This window comes from Marmota marmota, unplaced genomic scaffold, assembly GCF_001458135.2.
Source record: "Marmota marmota marmota unplaced genomic scaffold, marMar, whole genome shotgun sequence".
In the NCBI taxonomy this organism is placed as follows: domain Eukaryota; kingdom Metazoa; phylum Chordata; class Mammalia; order Rodentia; family Sciuridae; genus Marmota; species Marmota marmota.
The window spans coordinates 15779545-15789167 of NW_026000093.1; the positions used below are offsets into that span (position 1 = coordinate 15779545).

Below are 9623 nucleotides of genomic sequence, written 5' to 3' on the forward strand. Positions count from 1 at the left end.
TTAATGAAGCTCTCAATAAAAGCAAACCCATGGTAGGGCATTGCCATAGCAGAGCCTACCTGTAGTTTTACCTGTAGTTGGAAGCTAGAAGAAAATTAATGAATGGAAAATCCATAATGGTTTAGAGAGAACAGATCAGTGGGGATGACACCATTAACAATATTTGAAGGCTCACTAGACATAGCTGGAAGTTGATTATATCACACATTTTACTCACTCAACTAGTTTATACAACTTTATCCAGATTCTTTTATTATATACCTGAATATGTGATATCATATTTTCTCTATTTATAAGCTCTTAAATTCAGATTACTGATTTTGTGCATTGAAGACAATTTATTAATGTTCTAAATGTTCAATGCATCACCTGGATTCTTACATTTGACATTCTTCCATGATGTATAATGGATCTAAAAAAATCCCCATAGCAAATGTTGTGTAAGTTTATTTTATTTAGATGCATCAATGTTGATGGAATCTAAGTGTTCGACTTCAGATGTAGCTATATGTGAATTCAATAAGTATCAAGTATGTCACAGTCACCTTGAAATTAATACTTATATGTTAGTCACAAATTTAACTTCTCCCTTTGACTCAGAATCAGACCTTTCTGTGTTCCATGTGAGAGACTAAGAGTGCATTGATACATTTCGCTGTCAACAAGAAAAACAACTGAACTGAGAAAGAAGAAAACACCAATTGATTTCTACCCATGGTAATTAGAAGGTCTTTTTTACTTTGCACAATTTCTCGGCAAAGTTAATCATCCTTCAACAATAAGTACAATATTAATCTTTTTAACACATTAATGGTGTCTGGGCCATATTTTAAAGAAAGTCAATAAAGTGTTGTGAAACTGGTTCTTCATTTCTTTAGAAACCTATAGTTTCCTCCTCATCCAGAAGGGGCTGGCTGCCTCATCATTGAATTTCAACTGTTTCTGCCTTTGCTGGATTTAGTCAGTGCCAGTCAGACCTTTAATGTTATTTTAATGTTGGGGGGGATGTTGGTTTAATTCAAATATATTTTCATTTTAAAGTTATAATGACTAAGTACACCTGCTCACTTAAAAATTAGCACCTAGTTAGGCAGTTTTCAATAGCCTAATCATCTTTTGATTGTCTCTCCTTGTATCATAGGCAGTTCACCTGCTCTTCATCTAAACTTAAATGTTTCCTGTTTACACGTCTGAAAACACTGAAAGATGATAATATTTAGAAAACAAAGAAAACTGAAACCTACATTCAAATGCATTATTTATATAATTATCCTGTAATTAAAGTAATTATAGTTTGTGAAAAACTAGTTTTTTTTTTAATTTTCATTTAGAGATTTCTCATGGGATAAGCTATGAACATGTAGAAAATACACACATACACATATGCACACACACACACTCACACTCAAGTTATCAATGATGTTATCTGCACAATAAACAAATGTTAACTCCAGATTTAAGGATTTGAAAGCTGTTATTTCTTTCTTTCTTTTTTTTTTTTTTAAACAAATATACAGCAGAAAGCCATACAGTGAGTTAATCCTATAGAAGGGATTACCTAGATTGAACTTTGGGAAATCTTTAATCCTCTATAGTTTCAGCAGCAACAATAAGGAAAAAAAATCACAGTTATAGCTTGCTGAGCTATACACTGGAGCTAGGGATATGTGGTCATGTCGTATAAATAGTGAGTCTCCAGTGTTTCCTGTAAGACTGGGACAGTGTCAGATAAGGCCCTGAGACATGAGAGTGCGTGGGGGGGTGCAGAAGAACTGCAGCATTTTCAAAGAGGCCCTGACAAGCACTCACAGTTGGATTTTCATTATCTTCAATGAGAAGTCCTATCAGCCCATTTTTTTTTGGCTACATAGTGCCATCCACGTTACTGCTTTTTATATGATTTCAAAGTGGACAGCACAGTTTGTGTCCAGTTTTTCATTCTAAATATCCTATTCAATAGTTATTCTTCTTTTCTATAACTTTAAACAGATTTTTTTTTAAACCACAGTGAGATCACATCACACTTTGGGAGCATTAGCTTGAAAGTAGTTAATAGATGTGGCTATGGACCATCTTCAGAGGCTCCTTCAAAGAAGTACTTGAAATTGAATCACAAAAGTTTTATTTCTCCACGTTTTTGATCAAGTTTTGTGGGAAGAAGTGAAAAAGTCCTCAGAATATCTTCCTATAGATGTCACAGACAGATTCCATACTCTTGTATGCACTTCCATAACCTTCTCCAAATACGTGGCTTCAGATCTGCAGGTAGAAAAGGGGGTTGTCACATTTGGTTTGAAGATTAGGCCATCCATCCCTTTTGAAATCAAAGGAAATAAATGATGAATAATGCTGTATGTCTTTCACCCTTTCAGTTTCAGAAAATGCTACTCACCTCATCTCAGTGACATTCAACTCCTGAAAATGTAGTTCATGGATTCATCTAATCCCTGAAGTAACAGCCACTGCAATATATTGACTTCAACAGTTCTGAAATACCAAGAATGAGAGGAGGACAGGGGAAGCAGGCGACAATGATATCTTCACAACTTCAGCATTTTCTCCAGTCATGACCTCAAGGCTAGAAACCTCTGCCCAGGGAAGAACATTCTCTGCCATCATGTCCAGCAAGAGATCAATAAAAAGATGGGAATTCGAAGCATTGTGGTCTCTTCCCCTCAGAGCATTCCAGTCTGAAATCTTTAGAATCTTACAACCTGGAAGTTAACGCCTGCACACATACCCTCAAGCCATGCACTTAAATGTGTTTTTGCCTTTCTTTGTCTTTTAATTATGATAAAGAGCACATATTCATTGTACAAACCAGTTGGGTTCACTGGGGCATTTCCATGCATGCGTACATACATCACACTTTGCTCATGACCACTTTTCTTTTTTTACCCTCTCCTGCCTGCTTCCACCCCAAACCCCTTCCAGTTCCTCTTCTACATTCAAGTCACCTGTTGTTATCGTTTTAGTTTCCATATATGTCAGAAAACATGCAATACTTATTTTTCTGTGTCTGGCTTATTTCACTTAACATGATGTCTTCTAGTTCCATTCATTATCATGCAAATGACAAGATTTTATTCTTCTTTATGGGTAAGTAATACTCCATTGTGTACATATACCATGTTTTCTTTATCCATTCATTGGTTGATGGGCACTGAGGCTGATTCCATTTCTGACTATTGTGAATAGTGCCACAATAAACATGGGTATGCAGGTTTCTTTTTGGCATGCTACCTCATTTCCTTCAGATATGTACCCAAGAATTGTATATCTGGATCATATGGTACTTCTATACTTTTTTTTGAAAAATCTCCATATTAGGCTGGGGTTGTGGCTCACTGGTAGAGCGCTCGCCTAGCACGTGCAAAGTCCTGGGTTCAATTCTCAGCACCACATAAAAATAAGTAAACAAAATAAAGGTATTGTATCCAACTACAACTAAAAAATAAATGTTTTAAAAAAATAAAAAAAAGAAAAATTTCCATATTGTTTGCTATAGTGGCTATATTAATTTATATCTCACCAAGAGTTGATAAGGGTTCCTTCTCTTCCACAACTTCGCCGGCATTTTTAACTTTCTTCCCTCTCTATCTCCCTCTCTTTCTTTCCTTCTTTTTATGTTTCCTTCTCTTTTTATAATGGCAATTCTGATCTTTTATTTGCTTTCCCAAATGCCTAAAAATACTGAGCAGTTGAAAATATATTTATTGGCCCACTGTACTTTTTTGAGAAATGTCTACTCAGATTACTTACCCATTTATTGATCAGATTATTTTGGTGGTGTTGTTGTCCAGGGGTGATTTTTTTTAGTTATTTTTATATTCTGGATATTAATCCTCTTCAGAGGAATACCTGGCAAAGATTTTCATCCATTCTTCAGGTTTTCCGCTCACTCTAATGATTATTTTCTTTGATCAGCAGAAGATTTTTATTTGATGTCATCTCATTGGTCAACCCTTGCTTTTTTTGTGTGTGTGTGTGTGGGGGGCTATTGGAGTCTAGTTAAGAAAATCATTGGGGATAGGGATATAGCTCAGTTGGTAGAGTGCTTGCCTTGCATGCACAAAAAAAAAAAAAAAAGAAAAGAAAAAAGAAAGAAAGAAAAATAAATAAAAAGAAAATCATTTGCTGGTGCCAGTATCTTGGAGTGTTTTCCTATGTTGTCGTCTAGCAGTTTCAAAGTATCAGGTCTTAGATTGAAATCTTTGATCCTTTTTGAGTTGAGAGAGAGACATTTTATGTCAATCTTCTACCTGTTGACATTCCATTTTTCCTGCACCATCTGTTAAAGAACTTATCCTTTTTTTTCAATGTATGTTTTTGGCACTTGTCAAAAATCATTTGGCTGAAGATGCATGGATTTATTTCTGCTCTCCCTAGTTTTTTTTTCTATAGGTTATGTGGTGTTTGTGCCAGTATGATGCTGTTTGGTTACTATGGCTCTTTAATATATTTTTACATCAGACTTTGCCATGCCTCTAGCATGTAACTTGATGATTTTCTCTAACAGGTCTTAATAATCTTTCTTTGTTCTATACTGTTCTCAATTTAACTCTAATATGTCAAGGAAATGTTCTTCTCTGGTCCTGTATATTTGAGGTTCTAATATTCTTCTGTACCTGGATGTCCATGACTTTCCCAAGTTGTTGGGAAATTTCTTGCTTATGCCCTCTGCTCCTAGTTCCTTTCCTTCTGATATGCTGATTATATGAATGTTTGACATTTTCATGATATTTTAGAGACCTCCTATGTTCAATCTTTTTTCCCCTTTATTATTTTTCAAATGTAATATTTCAGAGTACTTTTCCTCAAGTTCTGATATCCTAGATTCTGCTTGATCTGATATATTGTTGGAGCTTTCAACTGTGTGTTATTTGGGTTTTGTTTGTTTTTAAATCTTACTCACTGTGCTTTCAATTTCCAAAATTTTTATTTGGTTCTTTTGAAAAATATCTCTTTACCAGATTTCTCATTCATATCCTATATTGTATGACTAATTAATTCAATTGTTTATTTATACATTCTTAACTTTTAAAAATTATTCTTTTGACTTCTTCATCCAGCATTTCATCTAATTCACTATCTTTGGAATCTGTTATATTGATGATGACTTAGTCTTAAAACCAAATGTTACTTGCTTTTCCTATGTTTTCATAGTTGAAATTTGTTCATTGTAGATATCTCTTCTGTTTATATGTGATGGCCTTCTTAGCATGTGACTTTCTTCTGCCATTCCATCTTGGGAGACGAGTTTGTTGAGTAATGTTGGGTTTGTCTCCATTTGACTACTTAGTGTAATCTTCCTGCTGCTTCTTTGGTTGTGATTTTTGGGTATGGGCACAGAGCATGCTCCCTTGGAGTCAGGATCATTATCTCTGCAAGTCTTGTAAAATCTAGGACACTACATGCAATAATCAGCATGGTGAATGGAATGTGTCCTTTGTGTTTACTCCTGGTATGGAGTGGAAGTTGGGGATTTCCAATCATGGTTGATACCATCTATGTCACTCCAGGATTCTGGTGCTGGTAGCCCCATTCATATTGGATGTCCTGCAGCTCTTGTCCTCTGAACAAAGCCTGGTGTGGTGTAGATAGGAAGGGGTGGGCGTTGGAATCACAGCTCCCTTTCTGTGGTACTCACCTTCAGTTTCATCAACTCTATGCAATCTGATCAGGTGTGGCTGTAACTGATGCAGAGAACCCATGTAGATGCAATGTCATCAGTCATTCTGCAACTATTCTGGAATTATCTGCCAAGTAGCAGGACATCAGCATCCCCCTGGCTGTGTTCACCTGAAGGAGGGTAGACAGCTAGGAGCTTACTTCTTCTTTGTATGTATAACTGTCTGCTAAAGCTTGAGTAGGAGACTGGGTTATAATTTTCAACCAATCTGGAAGCATAATTCAAAGGCAGAGCTCTTGTCTAATATGTGTAAAGCCCTGGGTTTGATTCCAGTATTGGGAAAAATAAATAAATAAAAATTATGACAAAAATACATAAAAAAATGAAAAGGATAAAAAAGAGAAAAATATTAAAAATAGAAAGAAATATAAAAAATGAAAATGATAAAAATAAAAACAAAATTTTAATCATTCAATTAAAATAGAATTGATAGAGAAAAAAAGAAAAGATGAAAAGTTTTCAGAAATACAAGTGAGGGCACATAATATGTAAATCTAATGTTCTCTTTTCTAAGTTTGAAATCCACCAAGTATAGGAGGGTTAGTGGGCCATAACTGCAGCTTGTTGAAATTCCTCTCAGCTCTCACCAGGGAAATTGGGGTGGAATGCAGGCTGTGCCAAGTATTTCTTGCTAAATGGGTTAAGGTGGAATGCAAGCCATTCTTGGCACATAGTCTTTCTGCAGGTTTCTAGTCTACACACTCAGGCGAGGTGACAAATTTGTAGCCCCAACAAGTCCTGATCATTGACAAATTTGGGGCAGAAACCGATCCATTCCAAGTGTCTGTTTGCTCTGGAAGTTTTTGATCTTTGTGCTCAGGAACATGGCAGATGCCAAAGTCATGGCTGAGCCCTGGATTCCTCCAAGGCTGGGAAGAACAACTGAACCACTGAATTCTTTGCTGGAAGACTATAGTAGAAACCCAAGTGGTTTGCTACCCTTGATCTTGGTATCTCAGACCTGGTTCTCATGTGAAACCACTTATAATTGCTGTTACTCCAAGTCACAGACTCATGGAGCCACTGATTCTAGAGGACAGTGACCTGCACCCCCCTTCCATTCACTGCTTATACTCTTTGTATTATAAAACTCTTAGCAGGTTTGTTCCAAACACAGCCCCACCCCACCAAGAGTGTCATGGGGGGCTGCCACCAGCCCAGTCGATGCAACAGAGTGTCTACAGGGACCCTGAGATGCTATTATGCCTAGCTTTCTGACCCCCAGAACAGCATAGTCTCAGACATTATGATCCTCCTCAAGATGGCTCCTGGCTGTAACACTCAGAATTTTCTGAGGGATGCAATAAATATTTTCTCTAAAGGAAGCTTATTGTGAAGATTCCAGGTCACTTATTTTTTTTTTTGAGCTGTGTGAAAGTAAGGCCTGGTGCACCACACCAACCCTAACCTTCTCTTTCATCTTTACTCCCTAGAAAGGAGGATTTCTCTTTCCTCGAACAAGGCACTAGGTTCCATGTACTCCAGGTTTTCTGCTTCTCTTGCTTTGTTCTTCTTCATGGTTTCTATTTTACCAGGTTTCATTTCCTCTGTCATTTGCTAATGCTCATTCCTGGCCACATACCTACATATATGGTTATCAACCTGTTGCTTTGGTTCTACCCCATGGAGAGCAGACTAGTGTTAGGCATCTCTCTATTCATCCATCTTTTCACCATTTGATTTCTTTTCAAGTACTGAACTCAGATTATCTGAAAATGACCTTCTGCGAACATGTCCTTTATCAGGAACCATTGTATTGTAATTGGTAGGAAAATGCAAAGGTGTTGAAAGGATGAAAACTGTGTCATGCAAAAAGGGACTGAAAATGTTTAACCTGGTGGGTGGGGGGAGGGGGACTGAGATACTAAAGATGTCGACAAAACTGAAGTGGAAATTTATGTATCAAACCGTACAAAATGATTCTGAGGATTCGGATTTCAACCTCACTCTTCCATGCTTTTGTAAATAGCTTTTTGAGGGAGAAAGAGTAGCACATAATGTTGGTGCAATTAGTTTACCAGTTGTTTGGTATCATCTTGGCAAAGAAAAACATTTAGTAATTCAAATAATTCATTTCCTAACAGTACAGGTCCCATATATTCTATCAGGAAGAAGAAAACTAATAGGAACCCTGCTGAATGCACATCACTGATAGAAACATGATGATACGGAGAGCTATTCATAGAAAACTAATACCATTTTCTGTAATTCAGAAAAAAAAATTTAGAAAATGAATCCCAGCAACTTAGAAGGTGGAGGCGAGAGGATCACAAGTTCAAGTAACTTAGCAAGACTCTACTCAAAATAACATAAAAAATTTAAAAAACCCAAAAGACTGGGAATATAGTTCAGTGATATAATGCCTCTAGGTTCAATAACCAGTACCAAAAAAATTAAAAATAAAAAAATTACAAAATGACTATTTAATTTTTGCAAAAGGTATGTGTTCATTCATTTAATTATCCATAAAAAAAATGACTTTTTGGTGTGTGCCAGACACTGGCAGTACCCTAATAATGTAGCAAAGAACAAAATAGACCAAGTCCCAGCTCTCAAGAAAATTACATTTTAGTAAAAGCATGTTTACAAGAAGTGCTGAAGAGTCATATTTTACAGGTTTTATTGCCAAATTCATGCCTTAGAAAATTTAAACAAAATAGTTTTTTTTAAAGTGTATTTGTATGTCACTCTTGTGGTCAGTTCAGTCTGTTATAACAACTTGCCATAGATTGTGACTTAAACAAATATGTTTATTTCCCGCAGTTCTGGAGACTGGGATGTCTAAGATGGAGGTGCTGGCAAGGCCAGTATGTGTTGAGGGCTGCTTCTCATTTGCAGATGGCTGTCTTCTTGCTGTGTCTTCCCATGGTGGAGAACAGAAAGAAAGTTTTCTCCTGTCTTTTCATGAAGTCGCTAATCCATTTATAAGGACCGTGCCTTCAAGTATACTCCTAAAAGGTCCCACCTTCTAATATGATCACATTGGGGGTTAGGATTTCAAACTATGAGTTTTGGGGAGGCCATACACATTTAGAATGTAATAGTCATAATATGCTCTAAACCTAACTACTTCCATGACATAAGGGAAAGAAATCAAATCAAACACTGAGAAGCTACATCTGGACAGGTAGTGGTCAAAAAAAATATTTGATATGCTTTTAGCAAGTTCAGATTTTGCAGCCAATCTTTTATCTTCCATGAAGAGAGACTGTCAGCCAGACCTTCCATTAGGTCTTCAGGAACTGGGGTAATTCCTGACAGAGTTGGTGATCATTAAACACTTATTAAAAGAATAAATGGATGGATGGATGGATCTAATAGAACAGCTAAGCATAAAATTACAGTAAAGACCAACTTATTTTCTAATTTTAAATAGAGAATTCATCAAGGGGGGAAAAAACACTTTTATATCCCTTTCCTTCAAATAACACCTATAAAGAGATTTCAGCTGATAGGATAGTGTTCCTGATAATCATGCATTGAGACTAGAAAGTTTAGATTTATACTTAGTCAATCCAATAAGGGCTAAACTCCAAGTAGAGGTGAGACAGGCACATCTCTCTTGGGGTAGCAGCATTTCAATTTTGGTGGTCAATGTGAGACCAAAGAGATTCTAGAAGAAATAAATTTAAGGGCAAGCCTAAGTTGAAAAGAAAGGCAGTACTTGTGAACTTAAAATATGAGAGTTGATTCTCCATTTCATGAAAGGACCCAGCAGTGGGCCAGAAGAGAACTAAGAATAAACATCTCTCTGGAGCTAAGCTTCTTTCTGATACTTCTACTACCTAAGAGTATTCCTTTCATTTAACCTTCACTAAGCTTGTGTTTGTATGACATATGTCTACCTCAATCCCTGGTAGTTATTTTGTCTGTTTCCATTAATACTGTGAACAATGTCACTGTTTTGTTTAAATATATATATATATATATA

At 36.3% G+C, this 9623-nt stretch overlaps 1 long non-coding RNA gene across 1 annotated transcript in view; it reads right to left on the minus strand.

Moving 5' to 3' along the window:
• Positions 1 to 301: 301 nt before the first annotated feature.
• LOC125610528 overlaps positions 302 to 9623 on the minus strand; it is a 16467-nt gene continuing 7145 nt past the window's right edge. Inside the window, exons 2-3 of the long non-coding RNA XR_007340513.1 lie at positions 2393 to 2487; positions 302 to 2259 (exon numbers count right to left, since the gene is read on the minus strand). This is a non-coding gene — a long non-coding RNA (uncharacterized LOC125610528). The remainder of the gene's footprint in view (positions 2260 to 2392; positions 2488 to 9623) is intronic.